Raw genomic sequence first — 25,959 nt, forward strand, 5'->3', positions numbered from 1 at the left:
TTCCACAGCCAAACTAATATTCATGAAACAAAGTTTGACTTTGCTCTTCCTCTGCTCAAGAATCCTCAGGGCTCCCTATTATCTTTTTTATAAAATAGAAACTTTCCTGTCATTTAATTTCCTTTATAATCTAGCTCTAAGCTATCCCTCTGTGCCAATGATAAAATTTTTTCCATTTACCTCAGCAGAATAGTTGACTTACCATTTCCCAGCCATAACAATTCAGTTCTCATTTTTACACCTATTTCAAAATAGTACTATCTTTTGTTTCTAGAATAACCTCCCCCAAGACAAAAGGGAAAAGTACCCTGATTTTAGAAGCAGAGAACCAGGTTTCAAACCCTGCCATTTAGTATAATGTAAACTTGGACACATTAAAAATCTCTCTAGGCCTTAGATTCTTCATCAGTAAAATGAGGTCATTGAATTAGTTACCCTCTGAGATCCTTTCTTGTTCTAGGTTTATGATCTTATAACTCACTTCTGCCTAGTGGAATTCATTAATCCCTTCCAAATTCACCTCAAGTGATACTGGCTCCAAGAAGTTTCTCCTCATATCTGCAGGATATATTTTGTCTTTCCTTATTATTCCCATCCAGTACAATGTAAATTCCTTACAAATATAGACTATTCCATTTTTGCCTTTTAATACTCAGCAAATAGTACAGTTCCTGACAACTATTAGATTTTTAATATACCTTTTAAACTAAACTGAATTTCAAATTGTGTTGCCATCTAGTTTCCATTAAAATGTCTGTCCCTAGATTGTTTTTCTCATTTTTCATTTGGATCTAGTTGACCTACTATGGTTACCCAGTCTTCTGGTTTCCAAATATGCCACCTTCCTTTCACCACTTTTGTTTTATATTCCATCTCTATAATTATAGTCAATGGTCCTCAAATTCCATTTTGACCCATGGTTCTTGTTTCTAAACACTCATGAAGTACAGATCCCTCTAGTCTTTTTTTACCTTTGTAAATAGAGTCTGGCTGACACTACCTCCAGATAACACAAATACAGCTTCTGGTAATTGCTTTTTTCATCTATAAGACCTGGTTTTGAATCATGAATCCATCACTCCTAATGTATTTATATTACCTTAGGCAAGTCACTTAACTCCCCTGAGTCTATTTTGGGGGTTCAGTTGTTTTTCAGTCTTCTCTGACTCTTCGTGACCACTTTTGGGATTGTTTTGATAAAGATACTGGACTGGTTCACCATTTTCTTCTTTAGCTCATTTTACAAGTAAGGAAACTAAGGCAAACAGGGTTACATGTTATGCTCAGTCACACAGCTAGTAATTGTCTAAAGTTGGTTTTAAATTCAGGAAGATGAGTCTGCCTATCATTCTATTTACTGTTTCACATAGCTATCCCCACTCTGACTCTGAGTTTCCTCAAATACAGGAACGGAACCATACAAAAACTGTTCCATTTAGCCTGAGATCGTAAAATATGTTCTTGTAACCTCACACAGTCATAAAGAATACCACCACTATCTTCATCCTAGGTCTACAACTCATTTTCAAGGTATCTTATTTTGGAAATACTCCTGAAATTAATGTTTGTGTTCCATGTGCTACCATATTATATAGAAATACTGGCCACATTATAAACCTGCTTGCAGAAGAGTCAAAAAGGAGCCTGAAATGCCCCATGAGCCTTGCTCATTCCCAGATGCCTTGACTGTGTTTGTTTATTGAGATTGCTAAACTATGCATCCCAAACTCTACCCAAAGCAGTCCAAGCTGCCGTAAAGAATCCTATTGGTTAGCCATCACTACCAAATACCCTGGAATATACCATTTCTTTGTTCTACCTCTTTCTGGAAAGAATCCACCTCCAATTCCTCTCCAATACAGTCACTTTCTGGTTTGCAAGCAAAAATTTCCCCTATTTTTGTAGGGCACAGAGGCTTTATTCTGGAGGTCATGGGTGTCCAAATATTTTCCCTCTTAATAGATCGTCTTTTTATTCCACCAAGGATGCTTCTCCATTTGAGAGTTCATTGGTTGACACTATTTTACTTGTTAATAAAACTCTGGATAATAGTTTTACTTCCTAAATTCTGAACCTTTACTCCCCTGATCAATGGCACCTTCTGCCTAGTAGAATTCATTAATCCCTTCAAGATTCAGTTCAGCTGCTACTGACTCCATGAAGTTTCTCCTGATATCTTCAGAATAAATTTTGTCTATTTCCCTAGTTGATTTAGGATCATAGAACTGTGAGGAATCTGTGAGAACCCTCTTATGTCAATAAAAGGGAGAACTGAGACCCCAGGAGGCAAAATAACTTTCCTGATGCCACATTGGGTCTCCATCTATTATATGCCCTAACCTGTTATTTTAGCTCTATCCACTACTCTAAAATTCTTCTTCAGTTTGCTTTATTCCAGAAGTATCAGAACCCCTTTCTTTCTCTGTACTCCCTGTTGGACCTCTCCTAATCAGATGTGCTTTGCTCCCTCTCGCACACATATTTCCCTTTGCTATATTAATATTAAAGAATCTCTGAATGAAATACAAATGGAACAATATCAACTGTGTGTCTGAAGAGCAACTGTAAGCTCCACCAATACTCATGGCTTGACTCAAATTTTTCTACTCAGCTGTTCCTCAGTCATGGTCAGCTCTAGGCTAATTTGTAAATTAGGTAAAATATGTCATCCTCATCTCTGCTCTGTCCTTCGACATCCTTTTATCTTCCATCTCTCTCATTTTCCCTTTCTCCAAATTCTGTACTGAGCTACCATTTCTCTTCTCCCATCAGTCAGATGATGCCCTTCTGCTCTTAGCTCCATCCCTCCTAATAAAAGCCTTTCCCCAAAAAAGGGCCAATTTGAATCATTTATGCCTTAATAAGAACTTAAGTGTAGGCAGCACATCTTCAAGGGAGTGTCTGCATTTAAATCTTTAGCTCTAATTGAAAAATAGCTTTTCTGCCCCTAATATTAGAAATCAGTGAGTAGAAAGGAGATATTAGAGAAAGGAATTTTTCCAATATTCATGGATTCTCCTTTATGTATGTGGGTCAGTCCCTCTGTCTTTTAAAATAGGCTATTATATTCATAAGCATCAAGAATGTACAGTATACATAAAGCTTACTTGTTTCCCCTAATATTTTTATGTACAAAACTTTTTTTATGATCACTCAATCAGTCAAGGGACATTTATCAATCACCTACTATGTGATAAGCAATGGAATATAAAGAAAAGCAAAGAGTAGTCTCTGTACTGAAGGAATTCACAGTCTAAAGGGGGAGCAGACAGGATGCAGATAAATATCTAAAAGAAGATATACATAAAGGACAACATAGGGTAGATTCAGAAGGAAGGTGCTAAAATTAATGAGGGCTAAGAAAGATTTTAATAAGTAAATGCTAAAAGTAAAAAAATTTAGAAGAAAAAATCATAATAAAATTGTTTTTGTTTATGAAGATTAGACAGAGCCTTAAAGTTTATGGTCTATTTGAAAAGATAAATGATGACATAATTTTCTAGCCAAGAGTCACATATTTTATGTATACAATGAAAATTAGAGATAGACTCTAACAGGTAACCCACAAATTATAATCATTAACTAGCTATGAGACACATAGTATGTTTTGGGTTAAATAATATATTAATAAAGAAACATAAGAACAACATACTAAAGAAAAAGCAGGCATATACATAATGTTTATAAGGCTGCTATTATGTACTCAAGCCTACCAGGTATGTGAATGTGGCCTTTCTCTTGTTCTTTTAACCTTTAGAAACCATCTCCAATTTGTCAGATTCAGGGTCCAATTTAGGTGGTAATAAGGAAGAATATTTCATTTTTTTTAATACCCTTGCTCTCTGTCTTAGCAACAACTTTAAGACAAGAAGGCAAGAGCTGAGCAAAAGGGGTTAAGTGACTTGCCCAGGGTCACAAAACTAGGAAATATTTGAAGTCAAATTTAAACCCAGGTTTTGCTGATTCCAACCCTGATAATCTATCCTCTGTAACAGTTAAAATTTAGGAATATGGGGAGACTGAGGCAGGTAGAAATTAGTTTCTCTCTGCAAGGAGGATTATATTTTTTTAGAGATTTATTAAAGGTTAAAGATTAAAGAAAATACAGAATAAGAGAAAACACGTGCCTAGGCCAGAGGCCTAGGCCAGATAACCTCACATCACGGAGGAGACACATCTGCTCCAAAACAAAAGTCCAAAAGAAGCCCCAAAAACCTTTGCCACCAGCTTAAATCCTTCCTCCATCTCGGCCCACCTCAGAATTCCCGTGAGATTACAAAGCATTTTGGGGAAGTGGAGCAAAGACTTATGGGGATTGTAGTCCTGTATTCTAGTCTATTTTTTACACCACTGAGTAGTCTGAATGACCCAAAAATATTTCTTTAAGTCTTTATGTTTGATTTATTTGTTTTTGTTTTTAATGCATTTTAATTTGAATATGAATGTTATGTAAATATTAACTAAATTTTGACATATAAGAATTTAATAATGGAAGAGATTACTGGTTTTGGCTTAAGAGAATCTACTTTCAAATCCTATTCCTGCCCTTACTCTCTAAGTAACCATGAGCCAATTGCCTAATTTTCCAAGACTTCTGTTACCTTATCTGTTAAATAGGAAAATTAACATAAATGACCTCTGATATAGTCTCTCAAGTATAATTCTATAATCTTAAAAGTATCAGTCTCTCTACTACTGATTAGATTAGTTGAAATGAATCAGACCTACTAAGTCCTGAATACTTATCCCTATTTAAATATCTAGTTCTAATTCCAAAGACTCCATTGGCAAATATGACAGCATTCCATGAACTAATAGACATTATTATAGTATTATTAATATTATTATTATTATAAGTGGCATGGATTAAGCTGGCGTTTTTGTTGCTAACTTAAAAAAAAAAAACTCCTCTTAAGAAAAATAAGTACTCTGAATCTGTTCTTAGAAATAATTGTGTTGATATAGACCCTCATATAGCCATGGAAACATTTTGAGAAAAGCTTAACTTTTCCATGTGGTCCATGAGAAAATGTCAAGTGTGAGAGAATTTTCTTAATGTATGGGAGAAGTTTAGAACTCTCCTTAAAAAGGGTGCAAGAGATCCCGGTGGCTTTTGTAAAACATATCCAGTTAATGCATTGCCACCAACACTGTGACATCTAACCATATATTTAACAGCAGAAGAAAATGTGAATATCTTACCAGAGAAACTACTGACCTGAAAAAAAAGTGAAGAGATAAAATTTAAACAATGTTGGAATATTTGAAAGTAAAGATCATAAAAGAGCTGACATCATTATTCAAGAAATTATCAAGAACACTTCCCCCAAATCTTAGATCTCGAGGGTTAAACTTAAATCTAAGCAATTGACTGATCACCTCTCACAAGAAATCTTCCAATGAAAACTTCAAGAAATATCATAGTCAAATTCCAGAGCCTTATATAAAGGGGAAAGTATTGCAAGCAATCATAAAGAAGAACTCAAGTGGCATGGAGCCACGTTTATGATCACAAAAGATTTAGCAGCTTCTCAACTAAGAGAGTGAAGAACTTAGAATATAATGTTCTGGAAAGCAAAGGAGATAGAAATATAAACCTGAAAAACAGAGCCAGGAAAGATGAATATAATCCGTAAGGGGGAAATGGATATTTACTAAAATAGAGGACTTTCAAGCATTCCTGATATAAAGGTCACAGTTGAATAGAAAAAAAAAATGATATTTAAACACAAGACTCAAGAGAAGCATAAAAAGGTAAACATGAGAGAAATAAAAAGAAATTCAATAAAGTTAAACCACTTACATTCATATATAGGAAGAGAGCACATGTAATTCTTAAGAAATTTATCATTATTAGGAGAGATAGGATAAAATATAGAAAGAAAGATAAAGAGAAGAAAATAGAATAAAGGGAAAATTATAATCACAAATACAAATGTGTAGAGGATTAATTCACCCATAAAATAGAATAGAATAGATTAGAAACCACATTCCAACAAAAGACACATAAGAAAAGACAGTTAAAAGACAGAGATGTTACAATCTATTATTTCAGCTAAAGTAAAAAAAAAAGTTAAAGGTAATCATAACATAAACAAAGCAAAAGCAAAAATAAATCTAATTTCTTAAGGAAACAACATTTTTCTAAAAAAGTACCAGAGGCAATGAAACAATATGGAAACATGGTAAGTTTTTTTTCTAATAAAGGCATCTTTTTGCAAGTATATAGCAAACTGAGTCAAATGTTGAAATATAAGGTCCAATTTCCCAACTGACAAATTGTCAAGGGATTGATATATTCACAAAAAGACTTCAATGCTATCTAATCTTTAAAAAAAATTCTCTAAGTAATTATGAATTGGAGAAATGCAAATTTAAAAAGCTCTGAGATGCCACTTCATACCTATCTAAAATGACATATGCTAGAAGGGTTAAAGGAAAATAATTACACTAATGAACTTTTGTTCAAATTTGGTCCAATCAAACATTCTAGATAACAATTTGGAATTATGACTAAATGAGTATAAAATTTCACACATCCTTTGATCTAGCAATACCAATAGCAGGTATATAACCCAAATAAATCAAAGGAAAAGGAAAAGGACATAAATGTAAAATGCACAAAAGTATTTATAACAGTTCTTTTTTTGGTGAAAAAGAATTAGAATTTGGAATTAAGCCAATTAATTGGGGAATGGCCAAACAAGTTGTGGCATACGATTGTGATGGGGTACTATTGTGCTATCACAAATAATTGAGGAGAAGAACATGGACCAAGATGGTGAAGGTATACAGACTCATCTGATTTCTACCAATTTGCCTTCCAAATAACTATGTTATAACACCTCAAAATGATTTTTGTAGCAGCATAACCCACACATAGATGGGGCAAAATATTTTTTTAAATTTCAAAAAAATGTAGAAGGCCAGCATGAAAGATATATTTCACTGGGGTGGAAGTGGAGCACAAAGTAGCAGGTCAAGGCAGGCCCCTCACAGCAACAGACCACAGGGTCCCTGAATCAGCAGCAAAGGCTTCTGAAGTTCTTGGGTTCAGATAATTGCTTAGAAAGAGATTCCAGGGATCCCTTTGCTGTCTCTGGTTGCAGGGATATCATTGCTTTATCCATAAATAGACCCAAGTAGTTAGTAGTCCAGGGTCATGGTTTCAGGGGGAGGAGAAGCACTACATACATTATCACTTGTAGCTACAGGGGAGCAAGGGACTTTAGTCACAGTTCCAGGGCAGAAAAGGAGACCAGAGAGCACAGAGGACTATCTTAAATACATTTAGATTAGGATATTTTGGAAGAACTGAAAACTTCTAGATCCCCAGATTTAGCTTTGAAGGAAGCTGCAGACAAAGAATCTAAAGCTTAGATAAGTGCTCCCTTCACTATAGGCAGAGACCAACTTTAACTTTTTTTTTAATTAAAAGAAAACATAAAGACTAGAAAATGACCAAACAACAACAAAAAAGGAACACAATGAAGAATGTTATTGTGGTGACATCACAGAAGAAGAAAACAGTCAATACAGCTGCATCCAGTTTCCAAGGGGGAAAAAAAAATGAATTGTTCTCTAGCCCACAAAAGAACTAATGGAGGGATTCAAAAAGGGTTTTAAAAATCAGAGAAATAGAAGAAATTTGGGAAAAGAACTAAAATTGATATAGAAAAATCATAAAACAGCTTGGTAAAGGAAGCACAAAAACAGGAAAGAAAACAATAATATAAAAGAAAAGAAAAAGCCTGGAAAATGAGCAAACAACTTAAAAAGAAATGTTATCCAGATTATTTGGAAAATAAGTTCAGGAGAAATATTCTAAGAATTATGGGTCTACCTGCCCAAAACCAGTGAGAGTAGAATTATCATATTACTTGCCCTTCTCAAAGTCTTCCTCTTCTCTTTAGCAGTTCTTTCATTCATTCCACTTTTATATGAGATCACTATTCCATCTTATCTTTTTCTGGTCTAATTGATTGTTATTTTAGTTCATTCCACTATATTCACTTTGACCTCAAGTCTTTTATCTATGCAGGTCCTTTCAAAATTCTTAAGGGTTATATATGACATTTTTTCCATAAAAGAATTAAACAATTTGACCTTTTGGGTCATCTATGGTTGCTCTTTTGTAATTATCTCTGTGTGTTTCTTATAGATTATATTTTCTACTGAGTTCTGGGTTTCCCCCCAGGAATACCTGAAACTACCTTAGTTCATTACCCATTTTTACCTCACATAATTATAATCAGCCTTGCTATAGCTGTTATTCTTGGTTATAAACCCATTCTTTTGTTCTTCAAAATATTGTCTTTTATTCCTTTTGTTTTTTCAATGCTAAGGCTTCTAAGTCTTGTGCTATTTTAACTGTTGATCCACAATATTTAATTTTTCTTATTACTTGTAGTATTTTCTCTTTTATTAGGGAGCTACAGAACTCAATGATGATCCATTTGCACACTTACATCTTTGGGTCTATTTTCAATATTGGATTCTTTCCATTTCTATTTCACCTCCAGTTCTAGGTTTTCTGAGTAGATTTCTCTCAACGATTTCTTGAAGTATGGAGTCAACTCTTTTTTTATTTTAACTTTTTTAAAAAATCCTTATCTTCCATCTTAGAATCAATACTGGATAATGGTTCTAAGGCAGAAGAGTGGTAAAGACTAGACAATGGGGGTTATGGGAATGACTTGCCCAAGGTCACATAGCTAGGAAGTATCTGAGGCCAAATTTGAACCCAGGATCTCCCATCTCTGGGCCTCACTCTCAATCCACCTAGCCACCCAGTTGCCCCCCCCCATTATAACTTTTGATGAATCCAACTATTCTTATATTCCCTCTCCTTTGATATGTTTTCCTGGTTAATTTGTGTGTTCCATATTTTTTTTTATTATCTCACTCTTTTGATTTTTGCTTTGTTATTTCTTATTGTCTTGGAAAGTCATTAGTTTTCCTTTGATAAATTTTATTTGTTAAGAAATTATTTTCATCTGAGTTTCTGGATCTTTTTTTCCCATTTGGGTGATCTTTCTTTCATTCTTGATTTTCTTGCATTGAACTTGGGGATTTCCCCTATTTGTTCATTTTTTCCTCAACCTCTGTCATTTGGTTTTTGCAGTCTATTGTAAGCACTTTTAAAAATTGTAATGCTCTTTTTGAACTTGAGACCATTTATTATATTTCTTGGCTGTTTTAGAAATAAATGTTTGTACTTCTCTTCCCTAAGAGTTTGAAACCAGATTTTCTATGTCCTCATAATAGATATCACTCATTGGGCTTCTTTTCTTGCTCATTAAAAAACAAAACAAAACAAAAACAACCACCACCAACAACAACATTTAATATTCCTGGAAATAAACTTAAGTATTAAGTATTTTCCTAGGGTTTTGAGGGATGATGTTTCCAGTTTCATGACTTTTTCTACATTTTTGTTTCTTTTCTACATTTTTGTTTCCTACATGTTTGTTTCTACATTTAATTGAACAACATAGAAAAACAATAAAAATAATGAAAATGAAGATGACCTAAGTTAAAGGGATTTTCTTAATCTTTTCCTCTGTCTCTTTAAGAGGCAGGAAAGCAGGATTTCTAAGTAGAGCAGAACTGACAGGGGTCAGTGAGCCAGAGCTGAAGATTCCATTACCAAGGTGAGGAGGGGAGAGATAAAGAAGGAATCAGTTGGCAGGTAGGTCTTTTGCCTTTGAATCTCAAGGGTTCAGAAGGTCTGTCTCTTAGTCAAGGACTACTGGCTATTTGCTACTGAGAGGAGTTTGTGAGTGGTAGATGTCTGTTTATTTAGGAAGATAGGTAGTTAGTGAATCAATTTTAGATAGTGTAGGTTAGATAGGCATGGTCTAGCCAGATAACAAGAACCTGTCCTCATAAGACAGAATTAGAGTTTTAAAAATTTTAGTTAGTATTAGGAATTTAGGTATAATTATAGGGTATTAGAATAATAATCTTTCTTTTCTCCTTTAACTAGAAGATGATTATACATAGTAATGACACTGTTTTAATAATATAAACTGTAAAAGACTTAGCTACATAAGCCACATTAATCAGTAGAATGTACCAAAAAATTTTCAAATCTCTCAGTAAGAAAAATTTCTATCTACCTCCATAGAAAGAAATGATGTACTCTAAATTCAAACTGAATTTTTAAAAATTGAATTTGAATTCAAAAATTGAATTTTTTCCTTGTTTTTTTGTGCCATTTAGAAATATGTTTGGTATTATTTAATATGTATAATTGAGATATTGTTTATTTTATCTTGATGGAGGAGCTACACGGGGAGAGAATTTGGAAATTTAAAATTCTAAAATATTTTAAAATTAATTAATAATAAATATATTTTAAATTAGCTTTTCCATTGGTCAATATGATTTTCAAATTATTTAGTTAATTAAGTTTGTAGATGCTCAGGGGAAAAAAGGGAAAAGAAAGATAGACAAGAGGTTATTTCTGTATAAACAATGAAGAAAAAATGTACATTGCTAAAATTCCACCTGCTATGTAAACTATGATTCTGCAATGTCTTGAAAATGTTTTGCTACACAGATAATATACTTTTCAATTCATCAGACAGGCTTATTAAAAATCAGTAAAGTTTAAAAGATAAATTAGCCTGCAAAAATAAAATCTAGTTACAATGCACACAGAGACACACATTTTTCCCCTCTGTAATTTTAGAACAGGTATTTTATTTGCCCCATGACTCACTTGTTTACCCAAATACCCTTGTTTGACGAATATTAAAAACCAACTGCTTTGGAATTTGCACTAGGCATGACATTTCTGGAATGTTTTGAATTATGGACCCACCAGCAAATAACTTTAAATGAAAATGGATGAGGAAAGATTGTTCTGTGCTTCAGTCAATACCCTAGATTCTCATAAATGAGAACTTTTTGATTAAAACTTAGAACTTATTTGGACTGTTTTTCAAAACAGTTTAGCTGTATGAGGGCCAAAAAATGTTGAGTTTGAACTTAGCCTTCTGGCAGCCCATATAAATGGTCCATTCTCATTCTGACTTAATTATACCCCAAAGACTAAGTGAAAGACTTGATTAATTAAACCAAAGAGAAACTGCTGGATTAAGAAATTGTTTCTGTTTGGAGTACACTACTCTGAAGACTTTAGGACATTTTTTTTTAAAATTCAGGACTAGCTAACAACATAAATAGAAAGAAGCTTCTATTTGTATATCACTTTAAAGTTGTCAGTGTTTTATATATATATATATATATATATATATATATATATATACATATATATATATATTATCTCATTTTAATCTTATAACTCAGAGTTTATCGAACAGAATTTCAATCCAGATCTTCCTGTCTTCATGGTGAGCATTCTTTCATCATTGCCTGCTTTCTCAAAATGACATGAAATAGCACACTCCCTCCCTCCAAAACAAACCTAAACTACTACTACTAGAATTAAATAGAGCATAATGTTAAAATGAGAGAAATATTATTTACATTATACTCTGCTCTTATCTGTAGTTTCATGTTTAATTCTGTGTACCATTTTTAGGAAAGATTTTCAGATTGGAACTCCTCAAGACAGTGGCAAGCAGGGTGACAAAGAAACTTAAAATATGACCACACATGTATCATGGAGTTACTTGGGGTTTTTAACTTAGAAACAATATATCATTGGAGAATATGGTGGCTGCATTAATATGTTTGAAGTGTCATCTTATGGAAGAAGAATCAGATTAAATTCAAAAGTTCAAGTCTCACAATGATAACCCCTATTTGATAAATTTTAAAGACTATCTCTCACTTCCAGGATCAACTATAAAATCATTTTTAGGCTTTGAAAATTCCTTTTAACCTGGTTCTTTCCTATATTTCCTATCCCATCTCCTTCATACTCTATGATCCAGTGACTGGCCTCTTTGAACACCATTTTCTGACTGGGCATTTTCACTGTCTATAGCAGGGAACTTTTCCTTATCTTCACCATGTCCTGGAATCACAGGTTTCCTTTAAGTTTCATTTAAAGTTCTATTTTTTTTTGTTAGAATCCTTTGCTGGGCCTCTTTAATCTTAGATTCTCCCTCACTTAACAAGCATATAACTTCCTTGTACATAGTTGTTTTTCTCATTGAACTGTGAGCTCCTTGAGAAAAGTCTTGGGGTTTTTTGGTCTTACTTTGTATATCCTTAGCACTTAGTACAGTGCCTGGCACATAGTAGGCATTTAATAAATCTGCTCACTGACCAATGGCAGAACAAAGATAAATTGGTTAAATTTATAGAAGCAAATTTAATTTAACATAAGAGGAACTTTTAAATACTTGCCAGCATGCACAGATGGAATGGAATGATAGAAATGAAACAAAAAAATAGCTTTTGAAAAAAATTAACAAGAGTGATAAACCTTTGGCTAACGATAAAAAAATGAGGAAAAGAAAAATTACGAACATAAAAATGAATGAGTTAAAATTACAAAAGAAGACATTTAAAAAGAATTATGAAAAGTTCTTTTTTCACTATAATCCATCAAGAGATTTTAATTCTTTATCACTTTCTTACAATCAGTGTTATCATCTGAACATCTGAAAGTGCTATTATTTCTCCTTGAAATATGAATTCCAGCATTCGTTTCATCTATTTTACAACATTCTTTTACAAATAGATTTTCTTGCCTAACTTCTAAGTGTGTGGGGAATAACAGATCATTTTACTTGTCTCTGGGAATTCCTATATGTAGTCTAATAAGTAACAGTTAATATTTCACATGAAACAAGTGATTGGTTTACAATTGGAGAAAGAGAACAACAAAGCTCTATATTGTTACTTTATTTAACTTATATGCAGAGGAATGACTGACTTGATGAATCAAAAATCAAAATTAAGCTTCCCAGGAGAAATATTGGTAACCTCAGATATACAGATGAATCAAGTTTATTGATGACGATGAAAGAGGGAAGTGTAAAAGCTGTCTTGAAACAACATAAAAAGCCCCAAGATCTTGGCAACTGGTCCTGTTAGTTCTAGGCAAACAGAGGGCGAAATTATAACAGTGTCATATTTTATATTCTTGGGCTCAAAAATCATTGCAGATGGGACTAATATTAAGACACTGACTCCTTGGAAAGAAACGCCAAATCTAGACATGAATCAGAAAAAATGGATACATAACATTGCTGGCAATGATCCAGGCAATCAAAAATATAGATCTTCCAGTAGGAAGCAATGTATGGCTATAAGAATTATACTATGAGGAAATCTCAGTGCTGCAGAATCAACATTTTGGGAATGTGGTGCTGGAGAAAAATTTTGGGAGTTTCTTAGAAATCAGTGATCAAATCCAAAATACTTAAAGAAATTAATTCAGATTACTATAAATTTAATCACTGAAACTTAAACTTATTTTGTACACATAATGAGAAGACAGGAAAAGACTCTGACATTGAGAAAGACTGAAGGCAAAGGGAGAAGGGAATGGCAGTGGATGGGATGAATAGTATTATATAAACAATGAACAAGAGGGGAGATAGGGGGATAGAAAAGCCTATTGTTGTTCTGGTCAATGAAATAATGAAAAGTGGAACATGATTGATTGACTGAAAAACAACAAATAAATACTTATGCCCTTCCCCCATTCTGCCACACAATCTCTAGTCCAGTTACACTGGTCTACTTGTTTTTCCTTGCATACCATATTCCATTTACCATCTTTATGATATTGTACTATTTCAAAAACTAAAATGTTTTGCTTTCTCCCCTTTGTTTTTTATGTTTTTTTTTCCTTCTTTCAAGACAAAGAAAAAAGTAAATCATACCTTCTGCAAGAGGTCTTTGCTTTTCCCCAACTACTAATACCTTCCATTTATTCTGTCTATATATCCTATGTATCTAACTATTTATATGCTTTCTCTACATTTTAACATGAGATCCTTGAGAGTGGGAATTGCTTTTTTAACTTCCTTTGTATCTTTGTAATTTACACTGTTAGTGGCTGGCACATAGTTAACATTTAAGAATGTTTTCTAGATGACTGAGCTATCACATTTATGTGCTAGTAAAATGGAGAATTTAAAGAAAATAGATTACCTATTAAAACAGGAAAAACAATTAAATTAGCAGAGAAGGAAAAATAAAATTTTCAATAATGCAGACTCAAAAACAAAATTGAAAAAGCAAAAAGAAAAAAAGAAGAAAAACATGTTGGACCAGATGAATTTTGAGATGATTCATCAATGGTTTAAAGATGTAATTAATGCATAGGCAACCCAAATTATTCTCAAGAAATGAGAAACAAAATATTGTAAATAACTCTTATAATGAGACCAATATGGTCCTAATTACAAAACCAGTGAAGGATGAGAAAAAGAAGAGAACTAAAATAATGAATTAATATTGATGCAACCTTCTTAATTAAAATACTGACAATAAGAGTATATGTAGTAAGATAGCAAAAAAAAAGTATTCATTAGAATTAAATCAAACCTTTTCAAGAAGTGAATGGTTAAGTCAGGATTAGTGGTAAAAATAACATAACCCATTTATAAGAAAAAGTATATTAAAAGTGAAATATGATTACAAAATTTTTAGAGGAAGTATAACACTATACTAAAATATTTAAAGGAATCAACATAAAAGAGTCAATGATTAATTATTAATGAAGTAATAATCTTATTTTGATTCTAAAATATCATTACTAATACAAAGGTTTTATAATATTTAAGTTGATATGGGGTATTAAAGAAAGAAATGTCTTTTTGCCAAATGAAGTATAGCAATGGAAGAAAAGAATTTTTAAAAATATAAGTAATGACAGCCAAATCATTAAAATCATTAAAATATCTCAGAAAATCAGCAAATACAAGAGTTTAGGAATTTAATATCTTCAGTAAAGAAAGTGGAAGTAAAATAAATTCACAAAATTTAAAATCATTTAAATGTAGTAATAACAAAAGAAGGAGGAAATAAAATTAAAAAGAGATCCTATTAAAAAACCATAAAAGGACAAAAATGTGGGGGAGTCAACCTACTATAAAATGGTCAAGATATATATACATATATAATTACAAAATGGCTTAGTTAAATATCAATTTAAATAATTATAGAGGTATCCTTCATGAAAAGACAATATCATTATAGTAAAAGTCATGATCATACCTTAGTTAATTTCCATATTATTCAAATAAGTGCCATAGATATTTTATAGAACTAATCAAAAGAAAAAATTTATTCAGTAAAACAAAAAATTTGGAATCTCAAAGGAAAGAGACCAAAAATAAAACTCTTAATGAAAGGAAAATATTACTTTCAAACATTTAATTATGATATAGAGCAATAATTATCAAAGGGATCAGTAAAAATAGTGAATAAGCTTGAACAAAATGCAACTGAATTTAATAACTCATGCTATGAAAGACCATGGTACATAAATTTCTTATGGAAACACTCCCAATTTGGCAATAATGTCTAAAAAATACATAAATCATTTTAGCAGAAGTTAGATTTAGATTAAAATCACTGTATATTACAGTAAGTTCAAAGTGAGTATAAAGTCTGTTTTTAAAGATGTCATAAGAAAAAACAAAATTAGTATAGTTCCTCTAACAACTACAGCTAAAAGGAAAATACTTTTTCAAACAATGGGCAAAGGTGGTTACCAAAAAATAAACATGTGACTTAGATTATTTTAAACTTAAAGAAAAAAATAACCTTTTCAGAAACAAAATCAATGCAACTAATGCAAAAAGACTGGGAGTTGCTGACATAGCTTAGAGTCTGGGAACTAAATCTCTGTTTCTAACTTCTTTATGAGATCTGTCCTTATTGTCTCCTGAATCCTCTGAGAGAATTCTCCCTTTTAGCCCAAGTTAGGTGGTGAGTCTATGATCAGTTCTGGGTGACTCCATATTTCTGGTGTAGTTTGGAAATCTAGGAATTGAAACTATCATCCTAATAAACCTCCATTCCACAATTCCTGTCCTGATCATTTGCACTGTAGTTTCTTATTTCAATAGTCAATCACTGCTTGGTCTGATATTTCTTAGATTATTGTTGGAGCATATGTGAAAAGAGGTTGTACTACTTTCTCCTTTTCTTTCACCTAAGTTTCTTTACTTTCTTCCCCCTCTTTATGCACTTTGATTCTGAGACAAAAGCCTATTTGCTGTTCTTTTTAAACATGACATTCATCTTTCATTTTTGTTCTTTTTATTTGACTGTGACTCTTTGGCTGTTCTCACTTGACACCTTTCCCCTAGTTGTTGGAATTTTCTCCCACCTCATCTCTATCTCTTGGCTTCCTTAGTTTCTTTCAAGACTCACATCAAATCTAAAATTTGATGCCAGGTTTTTCCTAGTATCTATGCCTTTTATTCCATATCTAGTGGCTTCCCTTTGAAATTCTTTCCCATTACTATTATGAAGGGTTAAATTTTGGGGGGTAGGAGTTTGAAAAAAAGTCAGGAGTCTCTTAACACTATAAAGATACTGTTTACATATACATATAAATATGTAATGTGGAAATGTTATATATTATATATTATACATATGCATTTTGCTATAAAATTACTTTGATGGTAAAATAAAGTTGACATATACCAGAGATTTTAAAAAATGTTTTTGGCTTGTAATAGATCTCCATTGATCAATCTATTTCTCTAAGCACTTTCTTTTCTTTTGTATATTACTCCCATTCCAGTGAAGTAAACTTTTTCAAGCCTGCTTTATTATTTGTAAATATTATTTTATATATTTGGAGTAATCTTCTTTACCCTACCTAACGCATTATGTTCATCATATAATTTCAAATGTAATAAATATAATTTCAATCATATTTCAATATATTTCAAATATAATTTGAATTTCAAATATAATAATTTTTTTAAAAAATTTAAACATTTCAAACTTATTTAAAAAATTTTTCTATTTAACATACTCCACTTTACAAATTCTGCCTGGGATACAACTTTAACCCCAATACAAATTCTCTGTTCTCTCACCACTCACTTTCATGATGTATATATGTGTGAGAATTCTGGCCTAGCATGTTATTCATGGCAGCTGATGCTATCATTCAATGTAGTGGAAATGTTAATGCTTTCAAGATCAAGTAATTTGCATGCTACAGTGTAGGAGGCATTTAGCCTACTGTAATTTTTAATGTCAAGAAAGGATCGTTAAAAACTTAGATTTCATTAAGGGATCTATTACCACCCAAAACAACCTATGTTCATACCTCCTCATAAGACTTCAACCTCAAAAATAGAAGAACCTTGCTTTAATTGTTGTTGTTAAGTGATGTTGCAAGAAAAGAAATAATTTCAAAATTACAGGAACTGGCACTATTGGCCAAGAATAATCTATTAAGCTTACTTTTTTGTTAGGAGTATGATATTCATTTATCAAATGTACCTTCAAAAATATATGAAATTATTACACATATAAAATCTATTCTGGATTATTTACCATACCAGTAGTGTTAGAGGGAAGGGAGAGAGTGAATGAGAGAATTTGGAACTCAAAGTTTAAAAAATGTTTTAAATTGTTTTTTACATGAAAATGAGGAAAAATACACACAATCATATATACATAGATTCACATATGGATATTCATGCATTTAAAGAAAGCTGAAGAAGCAATGTCAGAAAATGAATATCTGAAATAACTAGAGAAGGAGAGTGGTTGAGTACCAACTGCAGCATGTAGTCCAAAAAAGATAAAAACGGATAAAGACTATTGGATATGATAATTAAGAGCTTCTTGAAATTTTGAAGAGAATATTTTTCAGTTAAATGATGAAGTGAGAATACAAGTCATATGGGGGGGGATAAGGAAGTGAAGGCAACACATGCAGATATATTTTTAAATGGGAGTTCAGCTGAGAAAGGGAGCAGAAATTTAGAGGAAAGTTTGAAGTGATTATAGAGTCTAGTGTAGCTTTTTATGATTCAAGGATATTTGGGCATGATTGAAAATAAAATGTAAGGAACTGCTAGAAATATCTGAAATGAGCATAAAGACATCAAAGATTGGAGAGAGAAATGGTTGAGGGGACAGTTATGGCTTCCTTCTACTTACTGTATACCATACTCAAAAAGGCATCTCCCATGTCCATGATCTGGCATAGGCTACCCTTCATGCCTGGAATGTTCTCCCTTCTAATGTCTATTTCATGCCTAACTTTGATCCAGGATCAGCTCATTTCAGTTCTTGACCAGCACAATGGATAATGCCTCACCTTCCAAGTTAATTACTTTCAATTTTCTTAAAATATATTTTATTTTTGCGCAAAGGAGAAAAATGCAAATCTTCGTGTGTAGAAACTGCTTCAGATTCTCTTCATGTCCCCAGTATTTAGTACATAGTAAGCATTTAATGAATGCTAATGGATTGATTCATTGATTGAGGGAGGTGTTTCTGCACTGACTATTATATTTTCCCTATCATAAATATTTCTACTTTTATAGTATCTAAATCTGGTATGCAACAACTTGGGCTGATGTTCTCAAACAGTTAACAGTGTTTGCTAAGTTCATTCATGAATAGGTCATTTTCTTTCATTGTTTAAAGGCTCCTTTGATAATTTTTTTCAGGATCTTGTATGTGGGAAGTTATAATAATGTACAATCCTCAATTCATCATAGGAATGTGAAACTATACTGTAGCATATTGTGGGATATTTGATATTTTGGTGGGGTGAAATGGGCTGCATCTTTTTCTCTGTTTTCTACAAGAATTTCACTTGTGGGGTAGGAGAAGATAGGTGTTTTTCTAAATTGAGCTCTCACACATACTATATAATATGTGTTATGTATATGTCAAAATACTTGTTAAAACAAAGCTTTTCTGGAGGGGCTATTTTTTGGAGAACTTAGTAATAACTTAAAAAATAAGATTAGGACGATGTCTAAAGAAATAAAATTTTCATAGAAGATTTTTATTATACCCCCCAAATTGAAGAAGAATACATCAAGAATCATTTACAAATATGCTTTCTTTCTCATCCCTATAAGTCTTTATGAGAATAGAAACATGTTACATACAGGGCCTATCAGAAAGGAATATAGTGCAAAGAGGTTTTGTTTCCCTGGCAAATGGCATGAAGTATAGTTTATAACATATTCTTAATCAATATTTATTAGAATAAGTGAGCACTCAGAGAAAGGCAAGCAGGTAATGAAATTTCTTGTGTTACAATATGAAGATCAAATGGAAGAAATGGTATTTTAGTCTAGAGAAGACAAGATAGAAATAATTCTATTGACATATTGAAAGGGCTGACATATGGAAGAGGGCTGTGTAGATGAAAGAAGTTGGACAAATGTGTAGAACTATAAAAAAGTCAAATTTAAACTTTATGTTAGAACTTCCTAACAGTTAAAGCTACTCAAAAATGGAAAGGCTACCATGGGAAAGAGAAGGCTCATTCTCATTGGATCTTTCAATCAAAACCTGGATGACTACCTACACTAAAAATTCTTTTTGGAGTCTGATTTGAATTTAATGATTACTAAGGTCCCATCTGAGTCTAAAAGTATTTGTTAATGCATTGAATAGTACATTCACATAATGAGGGTAATCTTGATGAAAATATGCATATTAATCAAAATCTTCTGAGTCATACAACTAACAGATGAAGGGAATATACAATTAAATCAAATTTATTTTTTGAATGTTATTTAAAAAATAACTCATTAGACCAAAATGTAGCATTAAACGTTTCACTTCACAAAGATGTTTCCCATGCCAATGATGAATTCTGGCATGCTTAGTATCAAATACATTGCAGAGTATAAAAAAGCTAGATTCAAGAACATTGACTATTAATTGTGGTTGCCACTTCAGGAATTGGCCCAAAGGTTACTTGATATCTAATTTATCCTTTAGATATCTTAGTGAACATTTCTAGCATTCAAGTCATGGGGGAATCACTAATGCAAATGTATGGAGATGGAAAATAAATATTGCATATGGGGAACAGATAGCATGTCATTTTGCAATGGAGAGTTCTGAAAAAGATAATATTGAACTAAATGCAAAGTACAGCACATTTATTTAGCTGACACAAACAATCATCACCATGATAGACCTGGATATTACAATTCACAGAAAGTACAAATAGGAGACCTAAAGATTTTAACCTTCTTCTTGTTTGTACCTTTTAGACAAAATTTTAAACATTTTATTACCTACTTTTTAAAGACTTTATATGCACACTTATATAAACATGTATATGAACAAACTAAAACCAGAGGCAACTTGAAATTTGCATTTCATCACTAATTATCTTAAACATTTTTTCAATTGCTCATTTGTATTTCAGAGGAGAAAACCCTAACAAATTCTTTAGCTTCTAAACTTTCTAAAAATATTTTATATTTAATACATGTCATTTTTAAATTTCTGTATTGCTTGATTTTTACATTAGCTGGTTTGGTTTTAGAAAAACCCAACAAACAATTTTTCCCCTTGGGATTGATTATGTTTAGGTAAGATCATCAGGGACAATTTTAACTTTTATTTTTATAAAGTCTTTCAAAGTGAAAAAGTTGGTCAGATGATTACAACAGAAATTTGTGGCCCATTCAATAATGGGTTTCTCTAACTGCATAATATAGAAGCCAAATAATACAATTCTGATATTCATTATTCATCATAACTTAAAACACAGTAAACATCCATATGGTAAGTGAACAAAGCTAAAACTTACTTTTTATTATTGATTTTGCAAAATAAATAGCTCATTCCTGACACTCTTGTGTGTTGTTTTCTATTGACTACTGAATATTATCCTATCTAACTATTTGCAGTCTAGCATAAGTGAATTTCATTGCATATATTTCAAGGTTGAATATTATCAAAAGAGAGTCAATACATCATCCTTGACTACTTAAGTTTTGTTATTAATATATTCCTTCATCAATTTTAATTTATACATTTTGAATCTCATTTAGTGTGCAGATGAAAAATTAAGCATTTGTTTCATTAGGTCCCACCATGAGTCATGATAAAGTTAGGAATTTTAGGATTTAAACAGATCTTAACAATTTGCAAAATATTACCAGAATTATCTCATTTGATCTTCCCTAGCATATGCATGTTTTAAAGCTGATCATCATCCTTTCTACAAGGAATAACTACTCACTTTGCTCTTATAGCACAAATTTGACTTAACACTAAAATTATACTTTGTATGGGCTGCCTATTCCATATAGGTTAACCTGATGAAGCAGTAATTTCTTTTTCTTCATTATAATTAGGTGAAATAGATTCTATTACTTCTTATAGCCTACAAAAGGGATGACTTCTAAAATTGAAGATGCTACCATTAACATACGGTGATTATTGGGTTAAAATAATTCAAAATTACTGAGAACATGTGAATTTTATTAGGTCCTATACCACATAAATTTGCTTTTTCATCAAACTATTTCCTTAACCTTCTACCTAAATGCAGTTTTTACTGGAATGGAATGCAATTCAAAAAGTGGTTTGAAAAACCAAAAGTCATATATAATATTAGATTAGTGGTGTGTTACTAAAATTATTTCTGCTATCTTTTAGCAAACAGTGCTATATGAATTAACTAATGTAAGATTAAATTTATTGACATAAATATCTTAGTCATTGCATTAGAAAAAAAATAATACATAGCATGTTCTTTTCCAGCAAAAACTCATTTTACATGAGTTATCATTTTGTTCACAAGATTTCAATAGAGGTACAAAGCTTTATATCAGAAAATATTTGCTGTAGTGGGTATTAAAGATAACCTTGAAAAATCTTACATTTTTTCTAAGTCTAGCTTTAGTCATGTATGTTTGTTATTTCAAGTTTAAATCAGGGTTATTTTGCAGGCTGTTATAGTATTTTTGCTACCATTTCTTAAATGAACTTCTTAAACCCTTATTACCTATGGCATAGTGAAAGTTCATGTGATATTATATCTCTATTTGGGAATTTTTATAATTTGAGAGCATTTTTTCTCAAAACATTAATATATTTATGAGTTTACCATTCCCTCAAAAAGAGCCATGCTTTTAGTTTCAGTTGAAGTTAAAAAAGTAAATTTCAATGTATTATTGAAGTCAGATATTTTACTGTTGAATGATGATGCTATTAAATTACTATAAGATCTTATGGAGTTTTTCAGACATTATTTTTGATGTAGCTTTGAATATAAAAATGAGTTTCATCAGTAAAAATATATTTTTTTCTTTTGTCTTCCTTTGTCTGACCTATGAAAATATTTCTTTTCTTCACTTCCTTTTCCTTTTCTTCCACTGCAGCTTGGAAGACAACAAAAGTAATCCACCAACCTCATCCTCCATAGTAACTAGGATGATAGGTAGGTACTATATACTTAGCTGAATTTCTTCTTTAGAGTGATGGTAAACAATTAATTTTTCATTTTTAATGTATTGTCTTCTTGTTCTTCCAACATTAAGGAGCTTATTGAACATAAAAATTATTAAAAATGAGTCATTTATATTATAACCTGCCATATCTCCTAACTTTGTAATTCACTGTTCCTTATTCAATAGGTAAAGACAGGTAATAATATGACTACATATACAATGCAGTTTCATTTCTATATATGTGTATTCATATAACTCAATGTTAAGTGATTGATCAATTCATAGATTGGTTCCTGTATCCACCTTACATCGTAGAACAATATAATGTGTGATTATGGCCTTTTCATAATCAGATGAGGACAGTATGCGAGGTGAAAGTAAATTTTAAGGAAGTGTCAATCATATGATGAAGTTGTTCAAAATTCAGTCTGCTCTTGCCATTCTATATATATTTTAGAACTCTCTAGTGACCCTCTACATTGAAAATATTTTGCTTAGATTTTTTAAAGTACTTTAATGGATTAATCTTTTATCTTACTTTTTCAAGACATTGCCTATACATATGATTTAATTAAGGTATAAGGATTAGGGAATATATATATATATATGTATCCTTCATTTCTACTCATTTAAGAAGAAATGACATTTGGAAACTGAATTAATTCAAGTAGTATCTGTGGTCCCTTCCTCTTGAGTGAATTAGTACAAATTAAATTGCATGCTTATCAGTGCCAGTAGATTACATGAAACATTATGATTCTGATGATTGGTTAAAAAATATTGATTTCAACAGTGCAGAATTTACTAAAAGTATTGTTGTTGTCACCATGCATGTCCACGTATTAGCATGATTCCTAATATGTCTCTCATACCTACTAAGAGCCTTTATGAAACAAAGATTAGGCTGATATTATATATATATATATGTATATATTATATATATTATCTGATATTCCAGATAAAGGAAGTAATAGAATGAGAAGCCAGCATGGATTCTTTTAAATTAATTCAGTGGCAGAAAAATATCTTTTTCTTTTTTTGAAAAACATTGTTAGAATCAGCATATAGCAGCATTTGAGCAAGATATTTACTTGTGCCTCCTTAGATGTGTATGGAAAGTGGATGGAAAATTATGCTCCAGATGATAGTGATTTTAGCCATATGCAAGAATGGTCAAATGACTGCCAACTAAAAAGATTAATTTGGTTTCGGTTTGGAAGGAGACTTCCAGTGATGTGTGGAGGTCTATTCTTATCTCTGCAAAGTTTGAGGTCAATGAACTGGATAAATAACAAAGCCATATCAATAGAATTTCATATTTATATAATTGTTTACATTTTACAATATGCCTCACTGAAGATATTAAAAGAATTGTTATATATATTTTACTGAGGGTCAAACTCATGTTCAGAAAGATTGAATAATTTGCCTAAAGTTACATAACTAGAATGTGCTTAGAACTAAGACTTGAATATAGGTCTTCTGACTTCAAATGCAGGGGAGTTCCAATAAAAAACATGATATAACGGATAGAATACTTACATTGGATTTTGGAATATCTGGATTCAAATCCTAAATAAGACACAAAGACCTTTACCTTTACTCTTCCTCTCTCTCTTCCTTTCTCTCTCTCTCTCTCTCTCTCTCACTCTCTGCTTTTTATCTCTCTTTCTCTCTTTCTTTCTCATTTTTCTCTTTCTTTCCTTTCTCTGTCTCTGTCTTTCTGTCTGTCTCATTTTATTGACAAAACAAGCCCATGAGGAAACTAATTGACCATGAAGTTTCTTTAGCAAATAAAGCATCAAATATGCTAATGTCTATAATGCTTTCAATAATAAAACAATCAACTCTCTATTGAATACATACTACAAAGGGCATTTCTAGGACACCTATGACCATTACTTTCTCTGCAATATACTTAGCTCATGCTTGGTAGATTGAATGAAATGCTAACTTTAATTCTTTTATAAACTACTTGTAAGTTAGTTATTTCTGGAAATTAAACTTTGTTCTCTGTAGGCCATAAAATCGTTATGATTGCATGAGTGTGTGGGACAGAGAAGAAAAAGTTATTAACACATCTTTGCTAATTGTTTTATGCCAGGCTACCCTACTCTGCTTATCTGCACCACAGTGCTGTTTCTCCCATCAAGTTTCATCAATGTCCCATCAGGACATAAGCTCCTTGGAGCAGAAATCCTGCTGCTGCCTCTGTCTCTAAGACATATAACTCTGTCTCTATTTGCCTTGATGGAATATTAGAAAAGGAATGACCATGGAAAAGGACCAAGATGGCGGCCCTTCCCATCCATTACCATCATGTGTGTCATGATACCTTGATTCACTATGTTTCTGGGGTTCTCATACCAAGGGCTAATATATTGGTTTATGAGACTCAGTGAATGGACATGAACATCAGAATGAGCTTTTTTTGCAGAAAGTTTCTTTCTTTGAATTAAAAATCTCAGCATTTCCATTTATTTCAAGTGACATTGTTTCAGTCCTGAGGTGGGACTTTTAAATATGCTTTTCAATAGTTTGCATATGACTTAGAGAATAAACTAGAGTAATTTTCAGTATTGTCCCCATTGTTTCTCTGACAGTCTATATCAAGGAATTTGAGAAAGTAGAGTGTGGATTTATCTCCTGTGTTCTGTGGAAAATGGGCTTCAGTGGCAACTATTAACTAGATATAAAACATATACTCACAATTTTTTGCCAATTCATTAATTATGCTAATATTATTCTACTGGTTGTCAAAAGATAAAGAGAAAGTAAAATGAGCAAGAATGTAAAATGGAAAAACTTCTTAAGTTTCATAAAGGCCAAATTTCAGAATAGTTAGCAGATTGTCTTGTTAGAAGACTTTCAAAATCTATTTTTTTTCATGAAACACTGAAGTTAATTGATTAAGATGATGACAAATGAACACTAAACATAAAGCTGTACTGTTCCATACATGTTTGCCATCATAGTTTGGGTTTATTAAATATGATTTTAATAGCCACAATCTGTCTTTTATAATAATAACATCCTAGTAACATAGTGACAATTATAAAGGATCATTAATGTCGATTGATATTAGAGAAAAGGGAAAAGTAGTTGCTTCTCTTCTTCAGTGCAACTGTTACCTAAAGACACAAATTTCCATATTGATGATTTAGGCTGATAGTGAAGGAGAGGGATCTTAGAACATGCCAAGAATTTTGCAGCACCTCTCAAATGATATGGTCAGTGAAAAGGGTGCTGGATTTGGAATATGAGGATCTAGATTTGAATTCTATATCTGTCATGCAGGTAACATTGGACAAGTCACTTAACTTCATAAAGCTCTAGTTTCTTTATTTGTTAAAAGGATGGATGAGATTAGATGACTTCTAAAGTGTTGTCTAGTTTTATACATAACATCATAATGAATGACTAATGATATTTTCCTTTGTAGGGCACTATATATCCATTGTACTTCATAGAATCCTATGGTCTTGATGGACTGACTAATTAAAATAGCAAAAAAATGCTGTTAAAATAAGCATATGAGATATTTATTATGTTACTATTATTATGAATAGATCTTGTGTTTTTAAATGGTCTTCTCCATTTTATAAGATAA

General features: G+C 31.8%; 1 long non-coding RNA gene and 1 other non-coding gene across 2 annotated transcripts in view; both read left to right on the plus strand.

Moving 5' to 3' along the window:
• Positions 1-24,956, plus strand: part of LOC103100510 (uncharacterized) — a 29,094-nt gene extending 4,138 nt beyond the window's left edge. The window contains exons 3-4 of the long non-coding RNA XR_471617.2: positions 22,281-22,339; positions 24,454-24,956. This is a non-coding gene — a long non-coding RNA (uncharacterized LOC103100510). The remainder of the gene's footprint in view (positions 1-22,280; positions 22,340-24,453) is intronic.
• On the plus strand, positions 5,053-5,175 carry LOC130456016 (U6atac minor spliceosomal RNA). Its single transcript, XR_008914299.1, has one exon. It is a non-coding gene; the product is annotated as a U6atac minor spliceosomal RNA (small nuclear RNA).
• Positions 24,957-25,959: the final 1,003 nt, after the last annotated feature.

The sequence above is a fragment of the Monodelphis domestica genome, chromosome 8 (genome assembly GCF_027887165.1).
Source record: "Monodelphis domestica isolate mMonDom1 chromosome 8, mMonDom1.pri, whole genome shotgun sequence".
Lineage (NCBI taxonomy): Eukaryota > Metazoa > Chordata > Mammalia > Didelphimorphia > Didelphidae > Monodelphis > Monodelphis domestica.